The following is a 21,748-nucleotide window of genomic DNA, read 5'->3' as shown; positions in this document are numbered from 1 at the left end:
CATATAACATCTTTAAGGTGATAGTTTATTATACTATCAAAGGGTGGACTGTCAAAGTCGTATAATTGGATGAACGAAAGTATATTGGTTTAATATTGTTTAGCCATGCGATTGCGATCCGTACGCTATGTAACACGTGGCGTGGTGCGATCGCACGGTAAAATACGCACGCACACGCTCGCATTACAACATTTAGTTATCCATATAATTCATGCTCATATTGGTTCCGTTACACTGTAATTTATGAGCAGATAGTGTTTGGTTTATGATTAGTCTATATATATATATATATTGATTATATGTACACTTCAGTGATATTCAAGGTTCAGGTTATGGGAAATGTGACATGTCTGATATCATACTAATCCCCTTTATATTTGCGACTGTCCGGCTCACTCTGCGAAGGGATCGCAGAGTGCATACGCAAGTTATTAATGTTAAGGAATAATGGACTGTTAGGATTAGTAATTTTGGCGGGAAGATCAGAGCTCATTCCCTGGAGAGATGAGCCCCTCCTTTGGATTCCTTAGATTGAATCAGCCTATGACCTGTCTGCCCTGGACCCACCCAACGTCTGGACCTATAGAAACAATCTACGTCATCTCTATTGTTCACTGTGTAACACTGTACTGTATATAATTATAGCTGCACACCCCCTGGCCCTCAGTCAACTCTGACACAGTATTCTAACAGATATACTGTCCACCGGGTCCCGTGGGTGCGCAGCGAGCACATGCGATAGCATCGGTATGTATTTATTCTTTTGGTATTGGCTGTGCTGTACTGTACTGTATCATAATATAATAATGTATTGAATTGTTGACTATTTATATATGCTAAAATAAACCACCTTGTGCTTTGGAAACACATACAATTGATTGGGCAATGCTTATTTGAAAACGATAGAATTACTTTAATACTTGCTTAACAATTGGTGGGCGGGATTTTGCCAGCCGAGTGACTCAGTCCAGGAAATACATCACCTATACAAAGCCACAAGGACCTCCCCTCAACATCATTGGCAATGACTAAAACCCCACGTTAACTCTTTCAGGTAAGTGCCAACACGAATGCAACACTGTCACTATTTAATTTCGTTTGTCTAAAAGGGGACTCTCTTGTACTTAAAACCCACATAGAAATGTCAACATTTAACAATATTTTGTTTTAAAACATGTTATATAACTTACATTTAATGAATGTATTTAAACTATAAATGTTTTCTAGAACACTCCATAGAATTGACCAGGTTGTTGTAGTCTGAACACAGTGATGACGTCATTGAAATATGAATATATTAATGCTATCCTTTCAGATGATAACAATTAGCATAAAATTGATACATTTCGTGCCTCAGAACAGCTTCGATAATAATGATAGGCGCGAACTTGCACGCTACCAATTTTACAATTTTGCTGAACTTGCTGGTTATTGTGGTGGATCTGGCTTTGCTGCCCCAGTTCCTTGTTCCTGAAATCGGCTTCCCCTGGTGCTGAGTTGTTTTTTGGATTGTCCTTAAATCACGACCAGATTCTGTATACACAAAACTGCTTTTTTAAAATCAACAATTTTATTTTTTTCCTTAACTGTCTTGCATATAGTGTGCCTGATTCATTCGGAAAGCAAAGCAAAAAAAATGAGTAACTTTTCAGCTTGGCAAAACCATGTTGCATTGGAGGGGTAGGTAAATTTAAAATGTGATGGCAGATTTATAATTTGGGCAGGGCATGTCCTAGATCAACTTCACATTTCAGTGTAAAAATAAAACTTTAAAGTATTTGTGTCCTATATGAAAAAACAGCCAGGATTTATCTTATGTGCAAAATAATAAACTAATTTGCACTCCTTGCATTGTCACATAGTATTGTCCAGGAGAAAACTTTTTTTTGCCTTACTTTCCTTAATGAATCAGGCCCAGTGTGTCTAGGGAGCACAGGAGGTTTGTTTCCACACAGGACCCGATCGAGGAAGAGAGACAAGTTCATGGTTCCAGTGAGGAAGAAGAGGTTGTCCCCAGTCCAGAAGTTGTTCCAGCTACAGCAACAGGCCCATTCCAAAGGAGGAAGAGGAATAGGACATGGGTGACCAGAATTCCACCGAAGATCTTGACAAGGGAACAAGTGCATCCAATAATGGGTCTAGGTTTACCGAATCTGAAAATAAAGTGTTGGTTTCACAGGTACTTCTTTAAAACTTATTTTCCCACCCATCGTTAGCATTGTTCATAGAAAATTTCATTTTGACTTTAAAAATTATAATAGCAAAACCCATACTTGCAGTCACTATTATTAATGCACACATATCTGTAGTTTCATGGCAATGTACACTGTACATGCAAATCTTATTTTCTGGTTATTTTCTCAAACTACAGTGTAATATGTTTTTCAGCTCTGTAATGCACTATTTTTTTTTCAAAATATGCCTTATTTTTATGGTTTTACTCCTCCCATTTATTTACTTGACACATTTTCAATACCAATTCTTAATTTGTATCCCTTTCTTCATTTTCAATTCCTTAAAAGCGAATCCACGCTTTTTGATTTGCTTTTGTTATATCACCATAGTTAAAAATGATGGGCCTGAGTCATTAAGAAGAGCAAAGTATAAAAAAAGGAGTAACTTTGCAGCTGGACAAAACCATGTTGTATTGGAGGGGGAGGTAAATTTAAAATGTGGGAACAGATTTATTGTTGTGGTAAGGCATGTCCTAGATCAACTTGAAATTTCAGTGTAAAAATAAAACTATCAAGTGTGCTAGATGAAAAAACAGTCAGTATTTAACTTATGTGCAAAATAATAAACTAATTTGCACCGCTTGCATTGTAAAGTGGTTTGTCCCAGAGAACATAGTTTTTGCCTTACTTTCCTTAATAACTCAGACCCTATATGTATTTCAGAGCTGTTATATAGTTACTAATGTAATGTTTTATGGTAAGATTTTAATCATTTTTTTTACAAAACAATATATTGTTGAACGTGATACACATTTGTTTAGCCTGTTAATTATTCAAGCTGTGCTGCCTTACTTTTATGGATTTTAAACTGTGTTTTCAATAGCCCTATTTGTCATCTGTAATCTGTTTACACGATATAGTGTCTATTGACCCCATGTAAATTTAAAATGTATTTCTTCTTTTGTAAAGCACACTCGATCTTCTTATCTTTTGCTAACTTTAAAAAAACAACATTTTTGATTATGTCCATCCACAATGTCCAAATTATAAAAAATAAATTGGAAAATGTATAAATGTATAATGAAAAGTGAGATTGTGTAGAGTTGAAGGCCTGAATCATACGTGGGAGTAATTTGGCTTTCAAAGTTTTATAATAAGTTACTGTGAGGCCATCAGGGCCCGAACTCTTCTCTGAGTGTGTCGTCTTAATTGCCTACTCTAGTTCTTCCATGGTAAAGGGTTATTTAGGCATTTGCATGTCCTCTGCTTCTAGTGTGGGGAAATTAATCTGTTTAAGATAATAGGCTATACGATTTTTGTTTGAGTGAGCGTCCTACTGGATGTGAGTCACTAGGGAGGTTATATAGTTTAGAATATTATGTGTGGAATGCTGCAGGGATGTCTGACGAGGAGGCGCAGAATTTCCCCTCTTCTGTTGTATTGTGTGGAATATATAGTTGAGCTCTTTGGACCTGCAAGTTTCTTGCTAGAAGTTTACCCAGCTTGTCTCCCCACTGATAAAATTTATTGCGACACTTATGTTAATCTAGCTTTATTCTATCAGACATTAATTTGTTTAGCTCCGCTTTCATTTCTGTCAGTTCAGCTAGTGACCACACTAGCCGAACTGACAGAAATGAGAATTAATTTTTTCAAGGAGGGTATCACTTGGGAAACCTTTTGTTTTTTCATAAACATGCCTAGCTGGATACATTTTCCCCAAATTACACATTTGTGGGCCTCCCACACTGAGATTTTGGATATTTCAGGTGTGTCGTTAAGTTGGATATATTCATCTATCATTGTCTCAATTTGTGATTATAAGCATCTTGAAGCAGGAGTTCATTCAGCCTCCATGGTCTGGTATGCTGATTGAGTGAAAGAGACATGTATACCGGGGCATGGTCAAACCAGGTGACTTGAACTATATTGATGTCTTTAATCAGGGGTAAGTGTCTGTGGAATAAGAAAAAGTAGTCCAATCGTGAGAAGATGTCTTGTCGGTGGGAAAAGAATGTGTAGTCACGTTCTGTGGGGTGTTTGAGTCTCCAAGTGTCCACCAGCTAGTGTCCGTGCATAGTGGGTATCACCTTGCTGTATAGTTTGCTGGAGTATCTAGCTGCCCCAACAGAAGCATCAATGGCAGGGTGGAGAACCCAGTTAAGAGTGCCGCCCAGAACAAGAATACCCCCCTTAAGGGATCCACTTTCTCCAAGAGGGTTTCTCAAAAGACAGGTTGGTTATGGTTTGTAACATATTCATTCACAAAAATAAAGGATTGATTAAAGATCTTGCAATTCAGTCCTAGGCCTGTGCCCAATTGTAGTTTATGGGTGACTGTATCTTGGACAGGTAGCACTTAGAGAAGAGTATGGCTACTCCAAGTGTTTTGTTATCAGGATTGTTACATGTGAAAGAGTGAGGGTATTAATGGCTATGTAAACGAGGTTCAGACCCTTGTTTGAAATGTGCCTTTTGTAGAAAGGCCACATCAATCTTTGTTGCTATGAGATCAGAGTTCAGCCTTTAAGGGGTGACAGGTAGTGGGGTCTCAAGGGAGGCTCCCATTCTGTAAACGGTTACATGCTCTTATGAGACTCAGGTGCCCTCCTGGACCTGCTGATTTTAGCAGTTTTGAGGAACTTCCTTCGTTCTGCCAGGTTGCCAAAATCTCTCCTCTCTGTGGGACATCTGTCGTGGTCAGGTGTGAGTGTGACTCATTCTGGAAGCAAGATTAATTGAATGTCAAGAGCCGAGCAGAAGGCAGAGATATCTGACTATTCTCTGCCTCTAAGGACAGCTTATTTTCCTTCATGAAAGACCTGCAGTTGGAATGGGAAGCCCCAAAAATATATGATGTTTTTCTTTCGCAATTTTGTGTGTGACGGGTCTTAGCATTCGTCGTTGTTGAAGCGTGTGCCATGAAAGATGCTGGAATACCTGAATTTCTTGGTGGTTGAACTCAAGGCCCCCCAGGCATTGCATTTTCTGAAAAATCTAATCTCTTTGTGTAAAATAGTGCAGTCCACATATGACATCTCTGGGGCGGTCGAAAGGAACCCCTCTTGGACGCAAGGCCCTATGGGCTCTGTCAAAGGTTATTACATTTTCCGGTGGTTGCTCCAGAATTTCATTAAATACTTTCGTGTGTGCATCCACCAGACCTTAGGTGGGTATGTCCTCTTGTATGCCTCCGATTCTCAAATTATTTCTGCCACCTCGATTATCCATGTTGTCCATTTTGTAGTGAAGCCATTGCAAGGCCTTCACTTGGGCGGTCACGTGGATTGTATTATGGCAAAGAGATCTTCCTCTAGTCCTTTGCTTTCTTCCAGGACTACCAGCCAGTGACCAAGATGTGCAAGGTCTGCCTGAAGAGTGGCAACCTTGTGGGGAACTAACTCTTGCATCGTGGCTTACAGTGCTTCAAAGTCTTTTTGGAGTATACCTCTTGTTTAGTTGGTAAAGAGCAAAACATTTGCATGATCTGTGATAGGTCAGGGTGATCTTTGGCTATCGATATGTCAGCTGACTGGTTCCTCGTGGGTGTCACGGGCACTAGGAGTCTTTGCCCAGGATATCACCAGATGTAGTCTTACCAGAGTAGTGTATAAACACAGTGGTTCTCTGATAGTAGGGTGACTAGCGGAACAGGAGAATCAGCAGATGGTGGGAGGATGCTAAAGGAAAGTCTATGACTAGCAGCAACTGATTATGGATTAGCCAATATGAACACGAGGATCTTGATGGACGTGAAGACGTGAGGAAAGTCAGTGGTCTGCGTACAGCAAGTTGTACCACTGCTATAGTGAGAGGAGTTGTCCAGGAATAGATAGGAGGTAGTGAAGTCAGTGGTCTGCGTACAGCAAGTTGTACCACTGCTTGTAGTGATGGGACTGGTTCCAGGTGCAAGTAGGTAACGAGGAAGTCAGTGGTCTGCGTACAGCAAGTTGTACCACTGCTTATAGTGAGGAAACTTGTAACTGGTGCCAATAGGAAACTGGGAGTCAGTGGTCTGCATTCAGCAAGTTGTACCACTGCTATAGGTGAGGATAAGCACTAGTGTAGATGAGTGGAACATCGAAAGTAACACGGAGAGCACAAGGAACTTGATCCCAAATGGAATATACAATAGCAAATGACAAGCGCTGCTTGAAAGATACAAAGTCACTACTGAGATCCAGGTCAAATGAGACAAAGTCAATAGCATCTATATCTTCTTAAGATAGAGAACTCCGTAGATGAGCAGGACACAGTCCAGGCGGATATGCAATAAACTGGTAAAGTCAATAGAAGGTAAGCATACCGCGATTCAGTTGAGCAGGCTGTCACGAGAGAAACACAGGGATAGCTGAGCGGCTGAACGCCGACACGAGTAGAGACCACAGGAGAGTGGTACCGGTAATTTGTGTCTGTGTAGCACACAGGCAGAGAACTTGACATGAGTGGAGCAATGATGATTCTTGCGGAAATCAGCAGGAACTGAAGACACGATGAAACACAGGAGAGTTGAAGCGGTCTGGAAACCGGCAATGCAATAGTCAGGAATCAGCTGGGACTGAAGACACGATGAAACACAGGAGAGTTGAAGCGGTCTGGAAACCGGCAATGCAATAGTCAGGAATCAGCTGGAACTGAAGACACGATGAAACACAGGAGAGTTGAAGCGGTCTGGAAACCAGCAATGCAATAGCGAGGAATCAGCTGGAGCTGAAGACACGAGGAGAGACACAGGAACACCTTCAGAGACTCACAGGGAATGAGACTCCAAGATGAGGCAACGAGGTAATGACCACAGGTGCTTTAAATAGGGAGTGTTGCCTGATCAGCCAATTAACTAAAAGCAACAGGTCTGAAGGGTTCATAGAGGCTGCGCATGCGCAGACCATCAGGATGGCGGGCGGCCGCGGTTCCTAATAACGGGAGAAGAGGCACTCACGGTCCGGTGAGTGACAGTACCCCCCCTTTTAAAGGTGGGCACAGAACACATGGAACCGGGTTTGCCCGGAAATTTGGAATAGAACTTTTTTAGAAGAGCTGGGGCGTTGAGATCCTCAGCCCTAATCCATGAACGCTCTTCAGGGCCAAAGCCCTTCCAATGAACGAGGAAATGAAGAACACCTCGCAAAATTATTGCCTCTAATATATGTGTGATCTCAAAGTCCTCCTCTTGAAGAGCTTGAACTGGCCGAGGTGCTGAAGGAGGAGCAGAGAAACGGTTGATGATGAGAGGTTTGAGCAATGACGCTTGGAAGGCATTGGAAATACGAAGGTTCTTAGGGAGTAGACGTTTGAAACAAACTGGGTTTATCACTTGAATGATCCTATATGGACCAATAAAACGAGGAGCGAACTTCATAGATGGGACCTTCAAACGAATATTTTTTGTTGATAACCATACACGATCTCCAATTTTAAGTGGTGGAATAGCCCGTCTCTTTTTATCTGCAAAGGACTTATATCTGGCAGATGTCTTCTTTAAACAGGTTTTGACCTGAGACCAAATATTTTTGAAGGTCTGACAAACAGTCTCTACAGCAGGAACTTGGGTGGGCAGGAGGGCAGGAAATTCCGGAAAAGACGGATGGTGACCGTAAACCACAAAAAATGGAGTTTTTGAAGATGACTCATGATACATGTTGTTATGGGCGAATTCAGCCCATGGAAGCAAATCTACCCAGTTATCTTGGTTGGCTGAAGAGAACATCCTTACGAAGGTCTCAAGATCTTGATTGACCCTCTCGGTCTGTCCGTTTGATTGAGGATGGTAGGAAGATGAGAGTGATAATCGAATACCCAAGGTCTTACAAAGGGCTCGCCAGAATCTGGAAACGAACTGCACCCCTCTATCTGAAACGATCTCTGAAGGACATCCATGAAAACGGAAAATCTCTTTAATGAAATGATCAGCCAGGGTAGATGAAGAAGGTAAACCGGTCAAAGGAACAAAATGTGCCATCTTCGAAAATCTATCTACCATTACCCAAATTGTATTACACTTTTTACTAGGAGGAAGATCAGTAACAAAGTCCATACGAATATGGGTCCAAGGCTTGGAGGGAATGGGTAGTGGTTGAAGTAGACCCGCCGGTGTTCTGGGGGGAGTCTTGAACTGGGAACACAATTCACAGGCAGCCAAAAAATCTTTGACATCTTTCCTCATGGAGGGCCACCAGTAACTACGAGAAAAAATTTCGAAAGTCTTGCGTTCACCAGCATGTCCAGAGAAACGTGAGGAATGAAACCACGACAGGATTTTCTTCCTAAGGGATGGAGGCACGAAAGTTTTCCCAAATGGTAGCACCTTAGTGGAAGAAGCAGCCAGAGAAACACATTTGGGATCTAATATTGAGTGGTTAGGACCATCTTCAACGTCTGAGGACGTCACGAATGCCCGAGATAGGGCGTCTGTTTTTTTTATTTTTATCAGCTGGTTTGAAGGTTATAATGAGTTCAAAACGAGAAAAGAAAAGAGACCATCTTGCTTGACGAGGATTCAAACATTGAGCAGACTGTAAGTATGACAAATTTTTATGATCTGTAAAAATTGTCACAGGATGGCGAGCTCCCTCCAGCAAATATCTCCACTCTTCTAATGCTGCTTTTATAGCCAGCAACTCCTTGTCCCTGAAGGTATAATTCTTCTCTGCAGGTAGAAGGCCCCGAGAATAAAAGACACAGGGATGAAATTTTTGTTGCTCCAATCTTTGTGATAGAATGGCTCCTAAGTCAAAATTAGAGGCGTCTACCTCTAGGAAGAAGGGAAGCGTCACATCAGGCTGCCGAAGAACAGGAGCGGAGGAAAAGGACTCTTTGAGAAACTGGAAAGCTTGAAGGGCCTCGGAGGACCATTGTTTAGTATTAGCCCCTTTACGGGTTAGGGCCACAATAGGAGATGCAATCGAGGAAAAATCTTGGATGAAGCGTCTGTAATAATTAGCAAAACCTAAAAAACGCTGAATTGCACGAAGAGTAGTTGGTTGAGGCCAATGTAATACAGCATTCACCTTCTCTGGATCCATCTGAAGACCGACTCCGGAGACAATATATCCCAGAAATGGAATCTGGGGCAACTCGAATGAACATTTTTCTAACTTGCAGAATAACAAATTTCTTCGGAGTCTGGAAAGGACTTCTGCCACGTGTTGATGATGAGAAGGCAGGTCCTGAGAAAAGATTAATATGTCGTCCAGATAGACGACGACACAAACATATAACAAGTCCCGGAAGATCTCATTAACGAAACCCTGGAAAACAGCGGGGGCGTTACACAACCCGAAGGGCATAACTAAATACTCATAATGCCCATCTCTGGTGTTGAAAGCTGTCTTCCATTCATCACCGGACCTGATTCAAATTAAAATATAAGCACCACGGAGATCCAACTTGGTAAAGATCCGGGCTCCCTTGATACGATCAAAAAGCTCAGTAATTAATAGAATGGGATACCGATTTTTGATGGTAATGTCGTTGAGTCCACGAAAATCTATACAAGGACGTAATGACCCATCCTTCTTTTTCACGAAGAAGAATCCTGCTCCAGCGGGAGAGGAAGAAGGTCGAATAAATCCTCGCTGGAGATTCTCTTTGATATACTCAGATGTAGCTTGAGTCTCTGGTAAAGAAAGTGGATACACACGACCCCTAGGAGAAGTCTTGGCAGGTTGAAGATCAATCGGACAGTCCCAAGAACGGTGAGGAGGAAGACGTTCAGACTGGAGCTTATCAAATACATCGGCAAAGGAAGCATACTGAGGAGGAAGGCCCGGTGGACACGGTGAAATGGAGGATTGATGCATCTTGAGTGGATCAACTTGAGTAAGACAACGATGATGACACTCAGGCCCCCAAGATGTAACTTGAGGAGTGTTCCAGTCAATCTGAGGAGAATGCAGTTGAAGCCATGGAAGGCCTAGAACAATAGGACTGGTAGTAACAGGAAGAATTAGGAATGAAATTTTCTCCTGGTGTAAGGCTCCAATTTGAAGAGTTACTGGAGACGTACTCTGAGTAATGAGACCATTAATAATACGTGATCCATCGATAGCAGTAACGGTAATAGGTACCTTCAAAGAAACCACTGGTAGGGACCATTGATTCACGAGGGATTTAGAAATAAAGTTTCCTGCAGCTCCAGAATCAATAAGTGCTTGGGACACAAAGGATTTGGTAGCACAGGAAACGGTAACATCAAAAGCACAAACTTTTAATTTCGTGGAACTTGGAGAGGACTCCAGGGACCCTAACTTCACCTCTCCAGAACTGGTTAGGGCCTGGCATATCCCGACTTTTTAGGACATGAGTTGAGCATGTGAGTAGAATCAGCACAATAGATACAGAGTCTATTTTTTACTCTTCGGTCTCTTTCCTCTGAAGTTAATTTGGAGCGACCTATCTCCATAGGTACTACTGGAGATGGAGCTTGACGAACTTGAGGTCCTGAGCGAAGAGGTGCTTTATGGGAAGTTGTTTTTTCAGAATCTCTCTCACGAAATCTCATATCCACACAATGGCAAAGAGAAATCAAATCCTCCAAAGAAGAGGGTAATTCTTGTGAGGTCAGTGCATCTTTAATTTTATCAGAGAGCCCCTGCCAGAAGGCAGCAATCAAGGCTTCAGTGTTCCACTGAAGTTCAGAGGCTAGTATCCGAAATTGGATGACGTACTGAGCTATAGTGCGAGATCCTTGGCGTAGACGGAGGATGCTGGATGCGGCAGAGATAACACGACCAGGTTCATCAAATACACTTCAAAATGTGGAAATAAATTTGGCACTATCTTGTAACAATGGATCATTTCTCTCCCACAGAGGGGAAGCCCATGCAAGAGCCTGTCCGGAAAACAAGGAGATGAGATAGGCCACTCTGGAACGATGAGTAGAGAAATTGTGAGGTTGAAGCTCAAAATGGACAGAGCATTGATTCAGAAAACCCCTACATGTTTTGTGGTCTCCATCATATTTTGAAGGAGTAGGCAGGTGTATCGTGGAAGCAGTAGACACCTGGGATGGCACTGGGGAAACAGGTGATGACACAGGAGTATCAACAGTGGCTGCGGTATTTTGCACAGAAGTTCCTTGGGAGGCTAAAGTCTGATAACATTGCAGCAACTGTTGTTGGCGAACATCCTGTTGTTCAATTTGGGTAACCAGATACTGCAGCATCTCTTTAGCTGATGGTTCCGATCCTGGGTCTGTCATGGCCTGATCTTACTGTCACGGGCACTAGGAGTCTTTGCCCAGGATATCACCAGATGTAGTCTTACCAGAGTAGTGTACACACACAGTGGTCCTCTGATAGTAGGGTGACTAGCGGAACAGGAGAATCAGCAGATGGTGGGAGGATGCTAAAGGAAAGTCTATGACTAGCAGCAACTGATTATGGATTAGCCAATATGAACACGAGGATCTTGATGGACGTGAAGACGTGAGGAAAGTCAGTGGTCTGCGTACAGCAAGTTGTACCACTGCTATAGTGAGAGGAGTTGTCCAGGAATAGATAGGAGGTAGTGAAGTCAGTGGTCTGCGTACAGCAAGTTGTACCACTGCTTATAGTGAGGAAACTTGTAACTGGTGCCAATAGGAAACTGGGAGTCAGTGGTCTGCATTCAGCAAGTTGTACCACTGCTATAGGTGAGGATAAGCACTAGTGTAGATGAGTGGAACATCGAAGGTAACACGGAGAGCACAAGGAACTTGATCCCAAATGGTATATACAATACAATAGCAAATGACAAGCGCTGCTTGAAAGATACAAAGTCACTACTGAGATCCAGGTCAAATGAGACAAAGTCAATAGCATCTATATCTTCTTAAGATAGAGAACTCCGTAGATGAGCAGGACACAGTCCAAGCGGATATGCAATAAACTGGTTAAGTCAATAGAAGGTAAGCATGCCGCGATTCAGTTGAGCAGGCTGTCACGAGAGAAACACAGGGATAGCTGAGCGGCTGAACGCCGACACGAGTAGAGACCACAGGAGAGTGGTAGCGGTAATCCGTGTCTGTGTAGCACACAGGCAGAGAACTTGACACGAGTGGAGCAATGATGATTCTTGCGGAAATCAGCAGGAACTGAAGACACAATGAAACACAGGAGAGTTGAAGCGGTCTGGAAACCGGCAATGCAATAGTCAGGAATCAGCTGGGACTGAAGACACGATGAAACACAGGAGAGTTGAAGCGGTCTGGAAACCGGCAATGCAATAGTCAGGAATCAGCTGGGACTAAAGACACGATGAAACACAGGAGAGTTGAAGCGGTCTGGAAACCGGCAATGCAATAGTCAGGAATCAGCTGGAACTGAAGACACGATGAAACACAGGAGAGTTGAAGCGGTCTGGAAACCGGCAATGCAATAGTCAGGAATCAGCTGGAACTGAAGACACGATGAAACACAGGAGAGTTGAAGCGGTCTGGAAACCGGCAATGCAGTAGCGAGGAATCAGCTGGAACTGAAGACACGAGGAGAGACACAGGAACACCTTCAGAGACTCACAGGGAATGAGACTTAAAGATCAGGCAACAAGGTAATGACCACAGGTGCTTTAAATAGGGAGTGTTGCCTGATCAGCCAATTAACTAAAAGCAACAGGTCTGAAGGGTTCATAGAGGCTGCGCATGCGCAGACCATCAGGATGGCGGGCGGCCACGGTTCCTAATAACGGGAGAAGAGGCACTCACGGTCCGGTGAGTGACAGTGGGTTAATATTCAGGCGTGGATGGGTGAGTGGAGTTGTTCGACGAGGTCATGACACTTGTGTCTGAGGCAGTTGATGATTTCAGGAATGCACACAGGTCTGACTGTTGGGGAGTATTTCAAAGCGGAACTTTTTTGTCCCTCTCCATTTTGGCTTTCGAACAGTTCACTTAGCAGGTTACAAAGAATGGATTGGCCATAGTCAACAGTACATTGAAGAATACAATAATTGTAAATGGTCCATTCCCCCCATCTGTGGACTAGGCGGCCATATCAGCAATGAGACATTAGGGATTACATTGGTGTATAAAACAATTTGTCCGTTAGAGGCATGAGTGAGGGAATAACTGATAGGCACACTTGTGGTGGCTACAGGTCTTTGGCTGGAGTCACTTAGAACTTCCTCTGATAGTTCTGGTAATTACAAAGCTGAGTGTGTTGAAAAACAGGCAATGTATGGCCGGTTAAGACAAAGGCATTCAAAGGAGTCACAATTATGAATTTAGTCACCAGGTGGCAGTATTGGACTGCAATTCAAAATAACTTGAGCTCTGTGAGGTTATCTGCCAGGCAACAGACAGAGGTTCACAAGACAATCATATGTATATAGCATATATGGATTGAGCCTAACTATGAAAATTATCTTGTATTGCTTGTATTGCAGTTAGCACAAACTACCACATGATGGCATCAGTGAGATCTGATGCAGCTGATGCGGTCTTTTGCTTGATGTTGCTTGGTGGAAAATGAGCAAAAAGAAATAGAAATACAGTGGAAAGATATGTCCATTAGATGTGAAAATGGGTATAGGGGGTAGACCAATTATTATGGAAGCTTCATAGTTTCTTACTCGAAGCAACAGATATGATGCTGCAGGTAAGGGGTAGGTTCCATTAGGATATTTAGTGCTGCAAATGCTTCAATGGCCCTAGAGTATCAGGGACAGATGTGGTTCCATAGGATCAACTTAGGCACCTGGTATACCTTAAAATGGCATAAATCCTCCACAGCTAACAGAAGGGTCAGAGCAATAATGGCTGGAAAGAGGGCTTCAGCTAAACCCAGCACTCACCAACTGCGGCTGCAATGATCATTGCTGCCCCTTGACCAACATTGTTGTGTGACAGGATCATTTAGCTTATGAGTCACTTTTACCTTTGCAGTCTGGCTGGGCCGACTGCAAATGTAGACTTAACCTCATGTGTCAAACTCCCATTGTTCAATAGATTGTAAGCTTGCGAGCAGGGCCTTCTCACCTTTTTGTCTGTTTTACCCAGTTTGTTTATTAGTTTACTATGTTTGTCCCCAATTGTAAAGCGCTACAGAATATGTTGGCGCTATATAAATAAATGATGATGATGATGATGATTGCGTCAACGGATGATAACTCCCAGGTGTCACGGGGAATTTAATAGATGAAACGGAGATCTTCCAGTATTTTTGCTGCTTCTGGTGCGTGTGCTTTCAGCTACCTACAAGTACTCTCCAGCCTCACCACAGGGCAATGCACACACAGAGGGATCCTGTCCAGTCGATGGGGCGCAAGAACCGGGAAGCCCAAGTCTGCCTTGGACCCTGAAATGATGTATATAGAGCCTGAAATATTAGTCCCGTCACTGCGCTTTTGGCGGTCAAGTCATCTGAGATGTAGTTATAGGTATCAAATCCTGAGGAGTGTCCACACAGGGATAATTATGGGCACTAATGTTCTTTATGCTCTCGCGCATTGTTTGATGTTCGAAATTGTAGTCTAGAAGTTGCAAATTGGCACTTTATGATTTTGTGTGCCCGGAGCTCAAGTTAAATATGTCTGGTTGTGATAGTGTCCAAGCCCCGCCCACGTGTTCACTGGTTTTGCATCTAACATTCCATATTTGGTAAGTATATTTTTAATATATGTCTGTTGATCAATTGTAACAGTTCCATTACTCAGATTTTGTACAATCCTCATCCCTAATAACTTGTTTGTGAGGCCTAGATCTTTTAATCTGAACTTTTGTTTCAACAGATGCTTTACACTGGTAATGTGTCTCTCGTGACCAGCTTGCAACAGATCATATACGTACACCACTATGATGAGCAACTTTTCCTCTATAGCTTTGATATACAAACAATAATCAGTCTGTGACCTAATTATTATACCAACAATGACCACTTTGTTTTAGGCTGTATAGGGATTTCTTTAGGAGCAGACTTTTCCCTTTTGGAATACACAATTGTTGTAGTGTTCAGGTGGCTCCATGTAACTCTCCTCTTCTAACTCCTCATTAAGGAAGTCGAGTTAGTACAGCAACAAATCATGGCTGGTAGAAATGGCACTGACTAACCTTAGGGTGCTGTATCTGGCAACAGGTGAGAAGATCCCTCTGTAGTTGATCCCAGACTTTTGTGTGTAGCACTTGGCAACAAGGCGGGATTTATGGCATGGAATGGATCCATCCATCTGCATTAACCTTTTTACAAAAGACCCATTTGTTCTTGAATGTCTTGTGGTCACTCAGCCTGTATTGTTGTCATCCAGAGTTGCCAACTCTAGATCTATAGCCGACTTCTACTGTTCCCAGTCGCTACTTGATTTTGCCTCTTAAATGTTTTGCGGTTCACAGAGGGCTAAGTTTGAGAATTCCTCGCTATATCTCTTAGTGGAAATACCTTTGCTACTCCTTGCAGAACTTCTGCATTCCGATTGGATATCCACTATTTCGCTAGGTGGCGTGATTTTGTGAAACACCACATCTCTGGATTTTATAAGATGTTTACTTGTAATGTCCCAAAGTCTTTATCCTTTACTCTCCTGGCAGTCTCTGAGCATGATACACTCCACTGACTTGGAATCTAACTTTCGTTTATTTTGGTATATGTGCATATGCCTTACAGTTGTATACATGGAGATGATTGACACTTGGCTTTTTCAGAGACTACGCCTCCAATGCCATTTTTGCCTTTTGCAGACTGTGGGCGTACTGTTTTTAAGGTATACTGCAGTTGAGACTGCTTCCACCCAAAAACGTTTCTCCAGGCCTGATCGTTCTACAATTGTGTGGTTAGCTCGTTCACTCACACCATTCTTCTCTGTCATATAGACAATTGTTAGTTGATACTGTATGCCATATTTTCTAAAAAACTCAGCTAAAGTCCTGTTATCAAACTCTCCACCATTGTCGGATCTCAGGACTTTTAATTTTAGACACTTTTGAGTCTACATCAGGCTCTTGTATTCTGCAATTTTGTCGAAAACTTCACTCTTAGGTTTGATAAAGTAGGCATCTGTCATCCTAGTGGCATTATCAATGAGTGTCATAAAATATCTTTAGCCACTGACCGATTTCACCTCCATTGGACCCCACACGTTAGTATGCACTAGAGCAGGCCTGTCCAACCTGCAGCCCTCCAGGTGTTGTGAAACTACAAGCCCCAGCATGCTTTGCCAGTAGATAACCAGCAGATAGGTGGCAAGGCATGCTGGGATTTGTAGTTTCACAACACTTGGAGGGCCGCAGGTTGGACAGGCCTGCACTAGAGCTAGCGGTACTTCAGCCCTAGTTGCTGACTTAGGAAAGGGGTAACAGTTTGCTTACCCCTCAGACAGCTCTCACATGCTGATCTCTCAGAACTGCTCACAGTGATCCCTGTCACCATCCCATCAGCGAGATTCTGGATGTTGTCGTATCTCAGATGACCCAGTCTCTTATGACACAGCTCCATTGATTGATTGTATCTGAAGCTGCCATCACACAACACTCTTCAGTGTCTAGGACATACAGCTGGTTACTTTGGGTTGCTGTTGCAATTACAGTTCTCTCTGGTTTTGAACTACACATTTGCCCCCTGCGAATTTGATCTTGTAACCTGTTCTCTCTAAGATGCTTATAGCGATAAGCATCCCAACTCTGGTACAAATAGGACATCTTGAATATCTGTAATGACAGTCTTACCTTTTATGCTTGGGCGCACTGTGATTGTCCTGACTTTTGTTGCAGTAAGAACTTTATCTCCATTACCTGTAACCAAAATAGCTTCACATGGTTTCAACATAGTGAACCACTCTTGATTGCAGCTGAAGTGTCTAGTGACACCCGAGTCCATATACCAGCAATCCTTCTTTTGACTATCTGCTACATTCAGTGCTGACTCATTTGGTTTATCACGCTTCTTATGTGCACCACTCGAATCTCTCAGTCTACATTTATTCTTGCGTACCTCTGCTACCGTTCTTTCTGTTTAAGCGTTTACTTTAACACCCAGTGATGGTCCCATAACCTATTGGTTATACCTTGATGTTGTGAAAGGTGTCAGCAGTGTTAGGTGGAGGTGAAGCCACAAACGCTTCTAACTTAAAAAGGCTGCTGTTTATTGAACTTGATAACACAGTTGATGCAGGTACTCACAGTTGGTACATACAGTACAGCAGCAATCAGGCAGTTATATGGTCATACAACTTATAATATACAAGGTACGCAGCTATATAGTCTGAGTCCGTTAACTGCAGGGCCTCTGACAGAAGTATCTGCGCAAAGCCAAACTTCCTGTTCTGTGCTGGCTGCATATGCACATTTGCACATTTCGGACTGAGTCGCTCTGCCCCACTTCCTCCACTATGCCACTAAGGATTAAGAGATAATTACAGGAGACGGAGTGTAGCGCTCCTATATTCTAAAAATGTGAACTAGGTTTGCCCTGGCTAGTTAAGGCCACTGAGTTCAATAAGGAAGTTAAGAATGACCACCGATCTCATTTTTGTGAGCCAGAACAATTCTTATTTCAAACAATTTAAAACATGAAGATAGAAGAAAGAGGGAATGACAGATAGATGCCTTGTAATATAACTGCTTTTTGAATCTTAAGAGCATTATTTTCCTCAAGGCCTCAATGATTCTGTTGAACTTTGTACCACTCAATAATTGCTGTGTTTTGAGGTACATGTTTCACACGACAGCAAGCATTATGAGTAAGGAGACTATAGAAGAAAGGTTAGTAGTAGAGATGAATGGTTCGGATTATGTGAAATCCAACGAAATCCGGAATTGGGGATCCGAGTGAAACCTAGTCGTGACTCTCCCACCAAATTCGGATTTCAAAATGAGGAGAAATGTCATTTCCGTGATTTTCTTTTTGCAAAACTCTCGCAAGTTTTGGATCGCCATCTTTTGTATATATAGTCCACCCTCATTATCTCAAGTAACATTTTCTAAGAGACAGCATATAGGGAGGAGGTTAGTTGTGGTGCTCTGCTCTGAAAATAGCATTCAGGGTGAACCAGGGTCTTAGGAAAGCAATAGGAAAGTAATATGAAAGCACTAGAATCCTGTCATTATTGTAAAGCAGTTCTGTAGAGAATAGTTAGCTACAATCGTTTGCTGATCAATTGCTTTTACTTTTAATACATTTTACACAAACTAGTGGCTACTGGTTGTCATTAATGCATTGCTTTGCGTATACTTAATAGTAATAGTCAGTATATACAGACTGGGTTACATAGATATCATTCTGAACTAGCTAATATATTCTTTGAGGAAACCTGTGCTTTTGCCATCAGATTATCACCAGCAAAATCCAAAAAAACAAACAGATTTCTTTGTTTTAAAAGTGAATGTTTTTCTAGTGAAAGTAATCTTGCGTGGGGCAGTGGCAAATGAAATCTTTTTGAAAAACACTGGGGGCCTGACTCATTAAGGAACTTAAATTAAGAAGTTTCTTATTTAAGTCTCCTGGACAAAACCATGTTACAATCCAAGTGGTGAAAAATAGTTTTCTGTTTTGCACATAAGTTAAATACTGACTGTTTTTTCATGAAGCACACAATTATCAACTTTAAATTTTAGTGTATAAATAAGCTATCAAGTGTGTGCTACATAAAAAAACAGCCAGTATTTTACTTATGTGCAAAAGTTTTGGAAAGGTCATTCAATGAAATCTATATTTAGAGAAGGCTGTTTGTCAGGGTCAGCATATAGCTAGTCCCCCTCTAAAAAGGTTATATATTTTAATCTTTTCTATTTTTCAATACTTTTATATTTTGGAAGGGTCTTTCAATGAAATGTATATTGGAAAGGGTTGATTGCGTGTGAGGATCAGCAGCAGATACACAGAACAAAAAAGTAAACAGGGTGTTCTTGTCTTCGATTCAGAACAGCACAACCCCCAATATAATTTAAAACTTGTTTACTAGAAGTTTATTGTGGAGCAGTGTCCTAAGAATTATAAGATAACATTCCTTCCTTTAACTATCTTACTGGGCGTTCCCCTGGTGTGGTGTCAGGCATCTACCAGTAGTTCCAATCTCTTCAAGTAGCATTACTCCTCTTGGCAACCATGGATCACTGTACAGTTCAAGAGCAGCCCAGTGCCAGTACTGGTAATAGTACTAATGTTACAACCTCCACTAGTATAAAAGGTAATGTGGGTAAAAAGTTTGACGAAAGCGTCCTCAAAATCCAAACACTATTTGTGAAATGCATTCTCAAAGAAAACATCAGCTCTTGATGTGAGGAAGATAAAGAGGAAATTTTCTGATCAATGTGGTGATCTGTCCAAAAAAAGGAAAATGGCTAACATTCCATGCACCACCCGCAGTGGCAAGACAAGGCTCAGACTATGTCCACTTTTTGCTAGTAGGGGTCTTGCTACTGCTGGTACTGGTATACACAATAGAATGGCCATTCCAAAACAGAATGCCCAATGCGGTCGTGCATCTTCATCAACTTCACATGCACCACCTTGTCGCTCAGAGTGTATGTCTGTTACTGACACCTCCAAAACAGACAAATCAGTGCTTGAAGATAACACTGAAGTGGAAGAACAACTTGGGCACTCACATAATCCTGAGGACAGTCTAAGGAGGGAATCCGTGAGTGCTACATGTGAGTCTGAGGTTTCAGGTTTAGATACTGTAAAAATAGAGACGCCTAGTTCAAAAAGTCATCAGCCAATTGGAAATGTGAGGATACGTAGTAGTAGTAGTATTAGAGTTGATGATCATTTACTCATAGAAATTGAGGAGACTACTATGGAAGTTGCAAATGTCCAAGAGAATGAGTGGGATATTTGTGGATCTGAAAATGAATGTGTTGTACATGAACGAGATAATAAGGAGGATGATTATGATTGTGTTGAAGTAAGGCAGCCAACGGTGTTACCACCAGCAGATGTCCATGTTTATCATGGTCATTATCATGTCAGGACTTAAAATGAAGAAAAACACATCTTGTGTTTGGAAATTTTTTTATCCAGACCCACACAACAGTTGTGAAAGCATTGGTAGCCTTTGTCAGGCCAAAATAAGAAGAGGTAGGGATGTTGAACATCTAGGCACCTCCTCCCTGTTATATAATTTGCAGCAAGTTCATTCAAGTCATGTTTCCAAATGTGGAAAAATTGTATAGTAGCATCTGCCAGTCGAATGGATAGACACTTGCAGTCCTCACTGGTGTCAACACCTTCATCCTCATCTTCCTCATTATTAGTAAGCACTAGTCCAGCATCCAAATATTAAATTCCAAATAACTCCCCTAATTCAATCTATGATCTCCAAGAAACATCATTGTATGCTACAGCTACTGCTGCTGCTGAGGGGGAGAAATCTATACAGAAGTGGAGCAAGACGAGTAAATATTTTACACAATTGTCTGTGAAGCAAGAATTTGCAAGAGGAATCAAGTATGACAGTCAGTATCCTGTTGCACAGCAGATCACTAAAGTCATGACAACTATGTTGTTGCCCAATTTCTGCCAACAATGCAACAGGTTTTAGACGATTAGTTGAGGTCATGTGTCCATGCTATAAAATTCTAACTTGATTCCATTTCTTCAGAACCTCAGCTGTACTGTGAGGTTAAGCACAAAGTCAATCAGTTCCTAGAAAATGCCATTGTTCCGACAGTCAGTTTAACTACGGATATGTGGACAAGCAGTCCTGGTCAAAACAAAGACTATATGACCATGACCAGGGGCAGGCTCATCTGGGGGGCAGTGGGGCATCTGCCCCCTGGGCTGGTTCCATAAAGGGCTATCATGGGCTGGGTCACTGGGCCACCTGCATTTTCTTTACCTTTAAAATAGGTGCTGAGTTGTGTCTTGCCCCCCAGGCTGAAATTTGCCAGTCCTCCTCTGCCCATGGTGTATCACCATCAGCAGCAGCATCAACACCGGTATCTTCACCATCATCCTCCTCATCCTTTCTGCATAGTAGACCTAGCACTCACTGCCTGGTCATTCAAAGGCAAGCTACTCTGTGTATCGCTGGTTTCACATAGAAAGATACTGCTGTCAATCTTTTGGAAAAACTCAGGAATGTGATAACAAAATGGCTAACCCCGCTAAGACTCTCCTCAGGATTCCTCATTGCAGATAACAGAGCGAATATTGTGTGCCTTATAAAACTTATACCCATGGTTGAGCCCAAGAAGCAGGTTTATGTTGATCTCAATTTCTGTCTTTTTGTCTTTTTTTTATGAACATGTAGACTGTGCTACAAGATTCGAGAAATGTGCTGACTAATGCCTGGATAATTGTGGAGAGATTCCAACTGTGAGCTGTCTACTCGGGTGGATGTTAAGAAGGGGAGATTTCCCCCCCAACAACTATTACTCCTAATCATTTGAGATTTTTACCAATATCTCTCTTAACATAATTTTTCATTTCAACTTTGTGACAGAGTCCAATATGATGCACAAATAAGATCGGGGGTACATGTATGAAAGAGTGATTTCCGGAAAGCGGCGACTTTGCAGGGAAAATTTGAAGCGACTTGCAGAAATCGCTCTTTCATACATTTACCCCCAGGACTAGTTATGAGATTTGCATTTGCTGTTGATTTACATCCCATTAATTAAATGAACTTGTCATTCACTTTGGAACATAGGATTAGGCATTCTGGCA

Source organism: Mixophyes fleayi, chromosome 1 (assembly GCF_038048845.1).
Source record: "Mixophyes fleayi isolate aMixFle1 chromosome 1, aMixFle1.hap1, whole genome shotgun sequence".
Taxonomy (NCBI): domain Eukaryota; kingdom Metazoa; phylum Chordata; class Amphibia; order Anura; family Limnodynastidae; genus Mixophyes; species Mixophyes fleayi.
Note: the sequence above shows the minus strand (reverse complement) of the source record.